This window comes from Crocodylus porosus, unplaced genomic scaffold, assembly GCF_001723895.1.
Source record: "Crocodylus porosus isolate Cpor-Errol unplaced genomic scaffold, CroPor_comp1, whole genome shotgun sequence".
Lineage (NCBI taxonomy): Eukaryota > Metazoa > Chordata > Crocodylia > Crocodylidae > Crocodylus > Crocodylus porosus.
Genome location: NW_017728907.1, coordinates 54976000 through 54989588, shown reverse-complemented (window position 1 = coordinate 54989588; position 13589 = coordinate 54976000). Strand labels below are relative to the sequence as shown.

The 13589-nt window shown below is 46.4% G+C and overlaps 1 protein-coding gene across 4 annotated transcripts in view; it reads left to right on the top strand.

Annotated features, from left to right (window-relative positions):
* SSBP3 (single stranded DNA binding protein 3) overlaps nt 1–13589 on the top strand; it is a 133052-nt gene that overhangs the window by 65139 nt on the left and 54324 nt on the right. The gene's annotated exons all lie outside the window — the stretch shown is intronic.

Sequence of the window (13589 nt, the reverse complement as noted above, 5' to 3'; positions counted from 1 at the left end):
TCTAGTGGCCTGTTACAAACTAGTCAGAGGGATCAGCAGGCATTGGGGGAGTCCCTGTTCCCCCGAGCACCGCCAGGAGTGACAAGAAATAGCAGTCACAAGCTGGCAGAGGGGAGATTCAGACTAGATATCAGGAGGCGACTTCACGGTCAGGGCGGCTAGGATCTGGAACCAACTTCCAAGAGAAGTGGTGCTGGCTCCTGCCCTGGGGGTGTTTAAACAGAGGCTGGATGAACAGCCGGCTGGGGTCGCTTGACCCCAGTACTCTTTCCTGCCGTGGCAGGGGGTCGGACTCGATGATGTGCTCAGGTCCCTTCCAACCCTAGAAACTGTGAAACCGTGAGATTCCTGAAAACACTAAGTAGCCCTGGTGTTCACCCCCGATCCTTAACATCAGATACCCGTTACATTGTCCTATTTGTAGGGACTTACTCAAATCGTGATTTTTTTTTTGGCAGAAACTGCAAAAAAGCAGTCTTGCCAATTTTGCACGGAATTGGTGGGGTGGAGAAACCTCCTAAAAATAAAATGCTGGTTCCCCAGGCGTACAGCCCATTGTAGAGGGTCGGGGGAAAGGGGTGACGGTGGGGCTGCATGAAGGGCGGCCCCCTTTGGCCAATCAGCAGCAAGGAGTGGCGCCACTGGGGTCCCTTGGCCACTTGGGGGTGGGGGTGGGGGGAGGCTCACTGAGAGAAGACCACGAAAATGGCACTGGGCACCACAACCAGCCCATGATTTTTCCATCACCTCGGTGCAATTGAAGTAGATCGCTACCTACTTGTAACTGCGTTAGCTGCTAGATTGCATTTATCTCCTTGCTTTTTAAAGAGATTTGGTTTGAAGAGCGTTTTTCAGGAAGCTTTAAGCTCACCTTGTTACATTTTTCCCTGCTGCATATTCTGCACGGGGACTCTCGTGGTTACGCCCTAGCTTTACTGTAGCCAGCCAAGCAAGGGGCTTTGCAGAGCCCAGGCAGCAGTCGGTCGGCTCACAGCTGCCAAGTCCATGCACCACTTCTGAGGGACGGGCCCTTTGAAATACCTTCAGGTGAAGGGCCAGGAGCACTTCCCAAGGGAGCCCTTCTCATCAGTGTTTAGTGAGCTGCATTATAACGTGCGAGACCGCGGCAGGGAAACCTCAGTCTTGCCGGGATAAAACAAGGCTAAATCAGGCCCCCTTCGGGCTCGGGTTTGCTTTAGCACTTCGAAAATGAGTCTCTTCTGCAGCTCTACCGTTTTCTAGCCCGGTGTTCCCTTCCTCCGCCTGGCATGTCCCTGTGCCTGAACCTCGCGGCCGATTTCAGGGGTTTGCTCCGACCTGGGCATACTGGAAAACGTCAGGCATCGGCCAAATATTTGGTTGCCCCAAAGGTGGTCGCATTAGTGACAGTCTGCTCTTCCTGTGCGGTACGGCCTTCCCCTGCAGCAGCGATCTGGCAGACTTCTGCAAGGATTTTCCTGCAGAGGAGTGCATTTTCCCTTGCATCGCCTGGACTGGATTGGGAGTGTGGCAGTGCTTTCCTACCAGGCCTTCAGGAATAGCTTTTTCTTTCCCTCAGCTGCCAACTCGGGCTACGTACAAACCCAGCCCTGTCCCTGCCCCAGGTCGGCGGGAATGGATTCTCGTACAAACTCTTGAGCGACAGCACAGCCCAAGCATCCTTTCCCATGGGCTGGATTGTGGATTTTAGCATGTAAGAGAGCATCAGGCGCCCCCACGCCTTTCATGAGCCAGCCAGGAGGGAGGATGGGTCTATCTGCTGCTGTGGGCTGCTCTCGGAAATCAAGAGAGTTGTCTGGTTGGCCTGCGGAAGATGCGCTGAGAATGGAAATTTGGTTTGCTGTGGAGCAGCCTGGGAAGCAACCATAGCACTTGCTTGCATCTGCATGCATGTGATGCCATGACTGTTCTTGTCCTCTTCCTTCCCCTCTGAGCCAGGGGGATGTCTCCTGAACCTCCCGACCTGCTGAGTCCTGCCCTTCATAACCCCTGTGATCCCAGCTCAGAAGGCTTTTCCTCTGACCTGTCCTTGCACGAATCAGTCTATGGGACAGGGAATTGGTAGAAGGCATTACCAAGGAGCAGTCAGTGCTCATTCCCTTTTCTCAAGGGCTGAGCCCAGCGTCCTTGCCAGCTTAACTGGAGAAGGACCAGAACAGGGGGATTCTGCGTGGAAATGGCTGCAGGTCCGGCATCATGTTTTCAAGGGAGTCTCTCGCTCCTACATGACTTTTTTGTGATCAGCTGTAGCCTATACTGGACAAACCCGTCCATCAGTTGATGGTTTTGTAGCTCTAGTGTTTCTCTTAGTATCCTGGAGTCATTAGCTACCAGAGTATTTAATTCTTATCCAGGGAGCTCCTAATATCGCAGATTAATTGTAACTTGCCCAAATATCATCTTTTTCTTAGACTAAAGATCCCCAAAGCCTGTGTTTTGGGAGAGAAGAATGTTTTTACAGTTTCCATTACTACAAATCTTCAAAAAGCTACTCAAGATGGGACAAGTCTGTCCTTCCCAAATATATTTTATTCAAGGCAGCTGCCATCTCGACCTCGGTTTAAGGCTTTTCCTTCCCTCTGTTGGCATATTTAATACTTATCAGTAACATTCTATAGAATAGGTTACAAAGCCACTTGCTAAAATGGTAATTTTTTGTTAACCTGCCACTTTGTTATAAGAGGGGAGGGATTTTTTTTTGTTTAAAAAAAAAAAGGCTTTTGTGGAAAATTTACTCTTCACAGATCAGTAGGCAAGTCAATTATGGGCCTTTCTGAAAGCACACTCTCCAGCATGCATAGGAAGGGGTTGAAAGGTGGAGATGGTGGGGGAGAAGTGTTGCTGCTTCTATAGGTAATACAATGCCTATTTGAATATCTGTGAAAGGTTACAGCAGTCTTTGAAAGGGTTTTCATATTATTGCATGAAGATGGTGGCCACATAGCTGTCAGCTTTTTGTCTAAGTGAAATGGGCATCTTGTCAGGGACAGGCAGATGGTGTTCACCTGCTCTGGACGAACTCTCTAGCAATCGCCATTGGTGTTGTGGAATAATAACAGACAGCTGCTAGCAGTAAAATAGGCTTAAGCAAATGTGATATTTTGGCATTCAAATGCTTGGAAGTGCATGACAAGAATGGGAGAATGTCCATAGTATTTGCATTAATTTCTCCCCCTCCCGTGTCCAAAGATAATATACAAAGTAGGAATATTTTTCCATAGGATAATCCGTGTTCTGATTTGTGATCCCAGATGCACAAAAGCTTTCCAAACATGGCCCGAGAACCATTGTTTCTTCGCAGTCCTTTTCTTCCGAGCTGGCTCTGTGACATGGCAGTTCTGAGTCTCCGTACCTGCTCCGTTTGTACACCCCTTTCAGCGAAGCCAGAGTTAGAAATGACCAAGTTAAGCAAGAATTGTATCCAAGCACACGTTCTGCAACCTTGGGCGAGCTGGTCTTGCCTCCTCCTGATCGTATTTGACTTCCAGGGCAGTGAGAAAGCAGTCATGTTCACTACAGCTAGTGCCGTTTCCTCTTAAACCATGCAGGCTCAGTCGGGTTCCTGGAAGAAGGATGCAACGCTGGATGCTTCCGTTTAAGGTCTTTTACGTTTCTAGTAAAACGAGAGTTGGTTGTTTTGACGTCTCTTGCCTTTTTTTTTTTTTTAAATTTAGGGCTAACAGCTTAGCTGATTTAGTATGATCCGTTGATGCATGTTTTAGGATACCGATACAATTGCAGCTGCCCTCTTTGCAAAGATGAGATCGAACAGCTTAAAAAGGAGATTTCACAAAACACTTCCCTGCAGGGTCCCATCTCACCCCATCCTCCCGTTTGTTTTAAAGTACTGTGGAAGTGTAGCAGCGTTTTTTTTATTTGATTTTATTTTAGAGGTTTCTCAAGTAGCATCCTGTGTTAACTTCACGGTTGGCAAAATCCTCGTCAGCCCTAACATAACATTGGTAACTCTTCTGTGTTAAGTAGCAACTAGTTTAAAATATGTATAATTAGTTCAGTAGTACACATGTATCACGGGTCTGTTTTCCTTTTAGAGCTCACTCTCTTGATCACCCTTTCCAAAATGTGTCTGCTTGGCAACTTCAAAGTGTAATCAGGTAGAAGAAGCAGCAGCGAAATCTGTGGGTACGGAGGAATGGACATCCATCTCTTGAGGTCAAAAGCTTTCGGATTCAGCTTCTCAGGTTTAGGCTTAAAAATGTTGTGCATCTTTTCGCTGAATTGGTATTTACAAAGGGAACCTGCACGGCACATGACTGACAATATCGGGTCCCTGCCCTGAAGAGCTTCCAGTCTAAAGGCGCTGTTCCAGATGGTGTTGCCATAGTAACCCATTCAGAAAGGCTTAAAATTACTTGCCCTAAAAGATAACTTGTTCCTGTTCCTCGGCAACAGGGGAGGACACATCATGTTCAGCTGCTTTGTTGGGTGATACTACTTGATCCACTTTCCTGTGCATTGCAGCCTATTGGTTTATCTGGAATTATGTGCATATTTTGTCCTTTGGCCACATGCTCAGTGGGCGCCTCTCGTCTTTCCTCCTGCTCGCATCACCCCTTTGTATTTTGTCTTTGTAGCAGATACTTAACTCCAGGTTCGGAGGCCTTCACGAAAGGGTCCGGAACGCTTTTCTCTATCCCACAAACAATTTTGTGCGCGTTCAGCTTTGTGTGATGTGCCTTTTCTCTTCTCTGCTTGCTTTGCTCCTTCTTGGGAGGGGGGGCGGTGTTGAAGACCCCACGATTGCTCGCCGTTTCTTTTCAGTCCCTTACGCTAACACAGGAAGGGATCATACAAGCTCAAAGCGAGAGTAATTTGTGCCTAGCCTGGGCAAGCTTCTAGCCATGTGTTGGAGGCCTCCTCTGTTTCCCCTGGTAGACAAAAACTTGACTTGCTTAATTTTTTTTTCCCCCCCCTAATTCTTGGAGCTGCTGCTACCTGTTTGGTTTTACAACCACTTTGAAGACTCCCTTCTCTTTCTTTCTAACCACTTTAATACTGGAAGGTGTCTTCAGGGACCCAGGGGGTATTTAAAGAGATCAGCGCCTCCTTTCCTTTCTTTTTTCTTTTTCTGAGGACCATTTCCCCAGTTCTGGAGCCTTCCTGGAAAAGACGTGCCATTGTCTCCGTGTGACCTCTATCACATTAGTGTTTGAGCATGTCAGGGTTGCTAATGAAGTCATCCTCCCAAGTGAACTGGCTAGGGTCACGCAGGAAGCCTGTTGTCGAGCTGAGACTCATCCCAGATCTCCCGAGTGCCAGATCGGAGCTTTCCTCGCAAGGCCATTTTCCCCATCGTAGAGTTTGTAGACGGCGTGATTGTAGTAATCGCTTCTCGGCCTCTTGAAGGCTCAGATCATGTGCTAGCATATCTATAATAGAATAAAGTAGCTACCAGGGTAATGGGCAGAGAAGACGCGAGCAGTATCTTTGGCTTAAGCTAGCTCCCAGAGCTTATGCCTGGGGAGTCTGCACTCAGATGGCTAACACGCACCCTAGCCTGCACTGCTGCATTTTCACTGCTACTCCCTGTGCTAGCCAGATCAAATTAGCACAAGCTCCCATCATGCCTTCGTTTTGTTGCACGGACGTCCCCATGCTGGTCTAGACTGACGGTGTTGAGAGAACCGATTCGGAGAAGAACTGGTAAAAACCCTAAACTGACCTGTAGTTAAATCTGCTGGCAGGCTGACCCAAGAGGCCTAGGCGTTTTGGGCAGGTCCGTGGCACTTCGCCGGGCAGAAGCCAAGATCCGACTGGCCGCATTGGTTTGGTTTTGCTCTGCAGCAGAGAGGATGCTGCTTGCGAGCTTGTCCACCCTGCGTGTGAAGAGCCCTCGAGCACTTTCAAAGCTGCCTCCTCGCATGCTAAAAATCATTGCTTATCCTCAGAACGGCTAATCTTTATGAATGGAAAAACTGTCTCACTACGAAATCAGCAAAGCTGTTCGTCCTCCACTTGAGAGCTGACAGGCTGCTGGATGTTTAATCCACCTCCTGTGTGTTGTCAAGGTGATCCTTCCAGCTTCTGAGTGGTGGGGGAAGATGCACTGGGTACCGTACCACCTGTACGTCCCCAGGGCGGCATTCAGGATGGCCCACCTGCCCACTTCACTGGCGATCTGCATCTTAAAGATTGATGTAGAGAGGGGAGAGCATTTTGCTTTCCTTGTGAGTAGTAGCTGGCCGAGTCAGTGCATTGTCTCCTCCGGGTTAATTTAGACCCTGCCAGGGAGATAGCTTTTGGGGGTGCAGGAAAGAGTTAATCGGTGGGGTTTTTTTTGTTTTTTGGTTTGTTTTTTTTTTTGAGGGATGGTCCTTCCCTTGAATTCAGCCTTTTCAAAGGGAGCTAAACAAGGGAACTTGATTTGGATAGCTTGAGCGCTCTGCTTCATTCTAATGTGGCTTTTATGTCTACCATAAAAGAAGATGAAATGCAAGTACATGTGTGTGTCCAGAAGGGAAGTATGCTGCCGAGCATGTGGCTGAATGACCCTTTGTAATTATAACATGATGGGAACAGCACATGAAGTGAGAAGCGTGGCGAGGAGTAAACACCCATCTGCTTTATCACTCGCAACTTTGCAGAAACTCTGGCAAATTACTTCTCCTCGCGGCTTTGTTGCTTGGCTTTTCTTTTGTTTAAAAACTCTGATCTGTAAGCTTTCCCTCAAGCTTGCTTAGATGTGGAGCAGTAAGCCCAGGGGGAGCCGGTAAGTGGCCAACACAGAAGTAAAAGAGAAGGAATCGAGTCCCCTTTCGGAGGAACAGGGAACCTCCGTTCTCCGGGCGAGGGTGTGAGCAAAGCGAATATCGCGGTGTCGATTGTCATGCCACAACGAGGTCAATAAAACTGAGCAATACTTGGTGATAGATGAATAGGAGATTAATTGGTCTAAGCGATTGCATTATCTAATGAAAGTTTTATATAATTATTTTACATATTTTTTTTTGGCAGGTAAGACCCTTAAATGGATAGTATTGATTGCTGGAAAAGAGCCTGGTATTTCTGTTTGCTGGAATTATTAGAGGAGAATTTATAGTAATTAATACCTGTGTATTTGTATCATTGTCAAGTCCGCTAATTGCGTGAAATCTATTTGAGCTGTTTTGGCAATGCTTGAAGATCGTAAACTTAGCATTTAGATTGGAAACGGATTTGATGCAGAAAGGTTGGATTCACAAAAATAAATTCCCATAACCCTTTGAAAGCCAGCTAAGGAAACCCAAAAGATGGCATGTTCCCATATAGCAAGTGCTCTGCTTTGCATTATTATTCCAACCATTCATTTGATTACGACTGCAAAAAAAAACCCATTCCTTCTGGGACACAGCGATTCTGGGATTCACCCAAAGGTGAAAATTCGGGGAAACGTCTGGAAATCCCTTCGGCTGACTAGCAGCAGTGTGTCAATGAGGCAGCAATATTTTTACATGTAGACATTTGACTTGGTTTTTAAAAAAAGCTAGTCTGATTATGATTATATCCCAGCGTGATGCCGTTGACTTCAGTGGAATTCTGCTTACATCAGTGTATATCAGTTTATATATAATCGGCTCCTAAGTCTTCAAACTTCAGGGTCGAGCCTCTGTGAGGAATAATTACCATTGACTTGTTTTAAAACTGCTTGTCCAGACGGGCACAATAAACCAGTCAGTAACTATAACTCCATGCATGGCTCTAGCACATGGGGGAGATGGGATTGGATTGCCTAGAGTCCTGGCTAGTTATCTGGGGGGAAGATTGTCTGAAATTGCAATGGTATTTGGAAGCGGCAAGGATGTAAGCTAGGATGGTCCCATGGATATGAAAAGAAGTAAGGTTTGTGAGGCTGAGGGTTGATTTTGTTTCTTGTACGTGCATTGTTTTTGTTTTGTTTTTTTTTTTCTATTGGACCAACTGGTATTATCAGGAGAGATGGGAAACTTGTTTTCAGCTTTCACAAGGAACACAGGTCCCACTGCAACCGTAACCCTCCAGCTCTTGGAAATCCTCCAATTTTTTGTGGTTAGCAAAACAGAAATAGTGGGCAGGGTGAACCAGTGGATTCATTCTTAGCACCATATACATCTTAAGATTTGTTTTCACAATGTTGATGCTTCATTAGTGTAGTTTCACTATTTGATGGAGTAGTGCTTAAAATGTAATCTGCGCTGTACATCACACATTGGAAAAGACAGTCGTGTACGTGCGTGTGTGTGCACACGTGCTTGTGTAACCTGCTGTCCCCGTAGGGTTCTCGGTCCTGGTTACTTCCAGTATAGGACAAGAGAAGGGAAGTGCAGATTTAATATTGGGCTTTGCCTGTTGGTCCATAAGATGGGAGAGCTTTGAACTGCATGTATTTTTATGAGTGTTGCATTGTGCCTGGCTTCCTGTGAGGCTGCCAGTGAGAGAGCTCGCATTTGTTCTGCACTCCCAGAGTTTTGAGGCAAAAGTGCAAATGCACCAAGTTTTAAAAACAAGAAGTCGTGGTTCAGCTTAACCTTTGGGTTGAAAATACCCTTCTGCCACCACCTTTATGGCACGTACATAAAATCCAAACTTGCAAGAAAACCAGCATAAATTAACCCTTGAGTTGAAGCTTCTAGTTAACCACACAACTATGTGTGTGTACAGTCGCTCCTGGTTTCAGTTTAGCATCCTGTCCTTCTGAGTAGCTTCTTGATGTCATCTGTGTAAATAGGCTTTGCAGTGTTGCAGAGAAAGTAGTACCTTTTTAAACATTAATTGCCAGTAAATCACTCTTGGCCTTATTTAACCTCCAACTAGGAATTTTTGTAGCCTTCCAACCTGCATGTGCACAGAAAATCTTGCCCGTCTTTCTGTTCTCTTTAGCCTATTGTTTTACACCTTTCATTTTTTTTATTTTCTCTCTTACTTTTTTTTTTAATTTGGTTGCTGTGAAATTTTGCAGCACTGCCAAGTTATTTCCTTGGGATATATTTAGATAAAGCAAGATCAGCAGAGAGTGATGTGTATTTGCGTAAGGATGTTTGTAAATGTTAGCAGTAACACTGTCAGGATTGTTGAGCAGATGTCCATGAGATGCTACCAAGATCCTTATTTACAAACTTGGAAATGACTGAAGGGGTTTCCTTTCCAGGGATAAGGGGGCTGCCTACTTAAAAGATTAAATCCTATTGTTTTGAGACTGAAGCTGCTCTGGTGTAGCTGCTGTCTCAGATTATCCTTTACAAGGGAAAAAGCTCTGTATTAGCTTGAAACACTATTGAACTGTGTTCCTTTTTCTAAAGTATTGGCTTCAGATGTGAAAATGTGGGGGTGTGGTGGTGGTGGTGATGGTGGTGGGGTGTGCGTGTGTGAAAGGAGAAAAATATATGCTCCATTCTTAGCTGAGACATAAGCTGCTGCTTTGATTTATTTTTTTCCAGGACTTCCATCCCTCGTGGTTCTCAGGTGGTGCATTATAAATGAACACAAAAGTCTGATAAAATATCAAAAGCAAAATTAAACAAAACTAGCATTCACCCAAAAGTCTCTCTTGTAACAAAACCTCTTCTACTCTCCCATGCTGGGGGAAATCTATATAAAGCATAGTGATACCAGAGTAATCTTTTTAGTATTTTTTTTTCTTCCTTCCACCAATAAACAAATCTTTACCTGAGCCTATTTCTGTATTTTACTTTAAAATAAAACCTAGAAACCCTTCCAGAACCTCAGGTCCCTTCAGTTGCATCAGCAAATGTTAGTCTCTTGGTTTATTTCTTAGAACTTTTGTAAATGACGATTTCAATTTTGTCCAGAAAGAATTAAATTATATTGAACATACTGTGTGGCGTGGGAATAGATTCCTATTGCACGCTTGTTTTTAAGCGTTGGTGGATCTCAAGCAGTTGAAATCTGCCCTTGGATGAAAAAGTCACCATCCCCTTTTCTGCCCTCATCCTTTGGCTTTTTAAGGCTTAGGAGCCAAGTTTGGACTGTGTCTGGAAACTTAGCTGAATTGCTATGAAGTTCGTAGGACTATGGAGAAACTATCTTGAGAGGTGTTTCAAGGATTATATAGACTTGTGCTGGGCAGGAGGTATGGCGAGTCGCTTCTCTTGTAAAATTACTAGTTTCATGCACGTCGTTTTAATTTAGGATTATAAAGTTTTTAAAACTTGTTTGGAAGTTAACTCCAGATTTACTATTGAATGAAAGACTTGTTCATACATAGGCTGCCTGAAGCATCCTCAACCAACAATCTCTTAGAGCTGCCACCTAGGAGGGTGCAGTAAAATTGAGCTGTTTCTAGAATTGTTGCTATGGTTAAATGTGAATTGTTTGACCATTGTTCATGCCACTTATTCTTCAACGTGCTCTTAGGTTTTTCCCCAGAACAGTGCAGGTGCCTGCTTGAATTTTTACAGCACAATGCAAGAGACCAGTAAATGGGTATTTCTGTTAATAGGGAGACTACTTGCTTCATTCGTGACTTTTTTCCCCTCCTCCTCCTCCCCTTACTCCCCGGCAGAGTTTTGAAGGCAACAGACAAAATGCTGCATGAAATAGTGGCAAAATGCTGTCTGTCTGTCCTGTCTGTCCTGTCTGTCCTGTCTGTCTGTCTGTCCTGTCTGTCTGTCTGTCTGTCTGTCTGTCTGTCTGTCTGTCTGTCTGTCTGTCTGTCTGTCTGTCTGTCTGTCTGTCTGTCTGTCTGTCGCTTAACCACTGAACTCCAACCGCTGGTTGCACCGTCTCCATTCCACTTCTTGTTGGAATCGGAAAAAGTTCTGCAGAGCCGATGGGGGCGCGTTGCCGTCCTGTAATCGAACAAATCATGGCGTCTGCAAGCCCATGATTTTTGTTCTTCCAATTGTATGATGTCAACTTAAAAAAGGGGGAGAAAACTCATTTTATTGACGCAGTACAGGCACCACCAGCCCAGAGAGGAGACTAATGCAGAAAATCATCTGATGTTTAGATCTGTACGAAATGGTCAACATACTGCCATCCTCAGATGCTAATCGGGTTACTGTGAGGTGTGGTAGTGTTCTATTATTAAATTTAAAACCTCGCTATATAAGATGAAGGCAGCTTTAATGAGATGAGAGAGGCTTAACTGGAGGCCAATTAAATTCCATCTTACCTGTTTATGTAGTCTGTTTAAGTTCTGACCTGTATGATGATTTGTTCCTTTATGCTTGCGCAGTACACACCAAGGGCAACAAAATGATGGGGACCAGATCACCAGTTTGCCCCAGCCATCACTGAAACCTTGCACCATGGATACAAGTTCATGTTGGGCACACCCAGGTCAGGTTTTTTCAGCCAGAATACCTACGTAAAGCAAGCACCTGCTTGCTGTGAACGTCAGTCATGGCTGACGTAAATTTGTCAGCGTACCTAAAAGCACGCCACTGAGACGCTAGGCGTCCACGAGCACCTTGGGTTGCTTTCTCCCAGTTTTCCTGCGGCTGTGAAATAGAGCCTCGAGGAGAAAGGGCTGGTTGGGTGTGTAACTCAATCGAGCAGCTTCGCTAGGTAGAGAAGCACTGCGGGGAAGTGGTGTAACATGGGTCAACCGGGAGCAAGCTGGGAGCAGAGCCCCTGTTTGAACCACCAGGCCATACTCCTGCAGAAATGCATTGAATTTAACTATGCTCCCTTTACGCGTTTGCCGGACACAACAGGTCTACTGGAAAGGCTAGAGGAGACTATAGAGGAGGAGGATACAAAATTAGCATCCTCTAAGTAGCTGTTTCCAGCTAGGCAAGGAGGAAAGATCAGGGGGAAAAGGGTTCACGCATGACCCTACATCTCTACTGCTGACTTCACCGTGGGTTTGAGGCAGTGCAGGACACCGTGACTTAAAGCAGGGGCTGGCAACCTAGAGTCTGCATGCCAAAGGGATTTTATCCAGCCCACTAAACTGGGACGGCACTGGCAACTGGCAGCGGGAGAAGTGGAAGCCTTTGGGTCAAGCTGTGTTAATTTGGCTGTCTTGCTAAAAGGTTGACAAGCCCTGCCGTAGAGCACGTGATTCGCTTCGCTTGCCGTGCCGGTGTCCGGTCCTGTAACGTGTCCCTGCACACCGCTTTCTTTTGAGGCCACTTCCTATGGGTGCTTTGCTTTTCTGGTTTCTGTAGGCCTAGGCAAGATTTACTGCCAGACAACAGTCCTTAGCGGTGAACTCCAGGACCCTGAAGGGAAGATGGGGAGGGGAGGAGGATTGCATGGAAGGCAGGTCGCAGGGGGTTTAGCTATGTTTTAGTCAAAACTATATCTTTATTAAGGATTATTTTTCTCCTCCCCACTCGGCTTCTCTCTCTCTTTCTCTCCCATGTGCTGGTCTTTTGGATATCATCTGACTGAGGGCTCAGCCAAGCTCCCTTCAGACTTTTAAAATCCCTTCCAGGCATCAAGCAGGTGTTGCTGTTGAGTGAGACAAAGCCCACCCTCGCCTGCCCTCCCTGCTGGCTTGGAAAGTGAGACCCAAGGCCAGAAATGATGCCTGTGAATCAAGTGGGGAATATACACCCATGTGTTTTGAAGTTAACTTCGATTTGCAACGGTGCAACCTGTTAAGCGGCTTCGCTTCGTGCCGCTTGTAAAGTGGGGAAGCAGCGGTGCGATGGCCGCGTGATGATCCTGAAGAATGGAAGTGCTGCGTTGGCTTGAAATGGCAGTGTCAGAGGGTTGCCCCTTAAGCGGGGGTGTTCGCACTGGGGCAGGCTAGGAAGGGGAGCATCCTGAGTCGAGAGTGCAGATGTTCAGCCGGTAATTTCTTTGCTTTTGTTTTTGACTTCTCTGTTAGGATGCTTGCTTCTTGCTCCGTTCTGTCTTGCTAGATAGGGTTAGCGAGACTGTCCGACACAACCCTTAGGACTTCATAGACTTCCTACGGGAAGGGGGAAGGAGAGGTGAAATCCAAGAAGGGTGTGGGCTCCAGACTCTCCATCCTTTGCCGCTCAGACTAAAAGTAGCTACCGTGTAGGGAATGCTGCATGGGATGACTTTTCTTCTGGTCCCTGCCCATTTTGAATCTACCTCAAACATCATTGTGACCGCACAGGCACTAGTTAGTGAGCTCAGCTGGCAGGTCAAGGGTTAAACTAGCATAAAGAGCAAACCCTTCTCATCCCTTGAGGGCAGTCCTTCCAGAATAGGGTTGAGACGCATTGGGGGGGGGGGGGGATTGCGCTGCTGCATCCTGAGATGTGACTAATCTGTGGCTAGATTAAGGTTTGGAGTTTTCTTTTGCTGCTGTCTGTCAACATCTTTCACACGCATCTGAGGCTAAGCAAAATATGGTTTCCATGAAATGCAGTGCCCTGTGCATCACAGGTTGGCTTCGACCTCCTCCTGCAAGTTGACTCGAAGGGGGGAAATAACGGAGTCTGAGTCCTGAAGAGCTCTCTCTGCATGCAGATGTGGCATGACAGATGAGGCTTGCGTTTGAGGAGGGTGAAGGGTTGCAGCGAGCCTCCCCCCCCGCCAAGCCAGCCCGTGACGCACGTGAGCGCATCGATCCCATTGATGATTCCATCCCATTAGGTTTTCGTTCCACCTCTCTTATCCCCGAGACAGCAAAATTGAGCTTCTCGGAGAGGTTAGAGCGAGGGCAC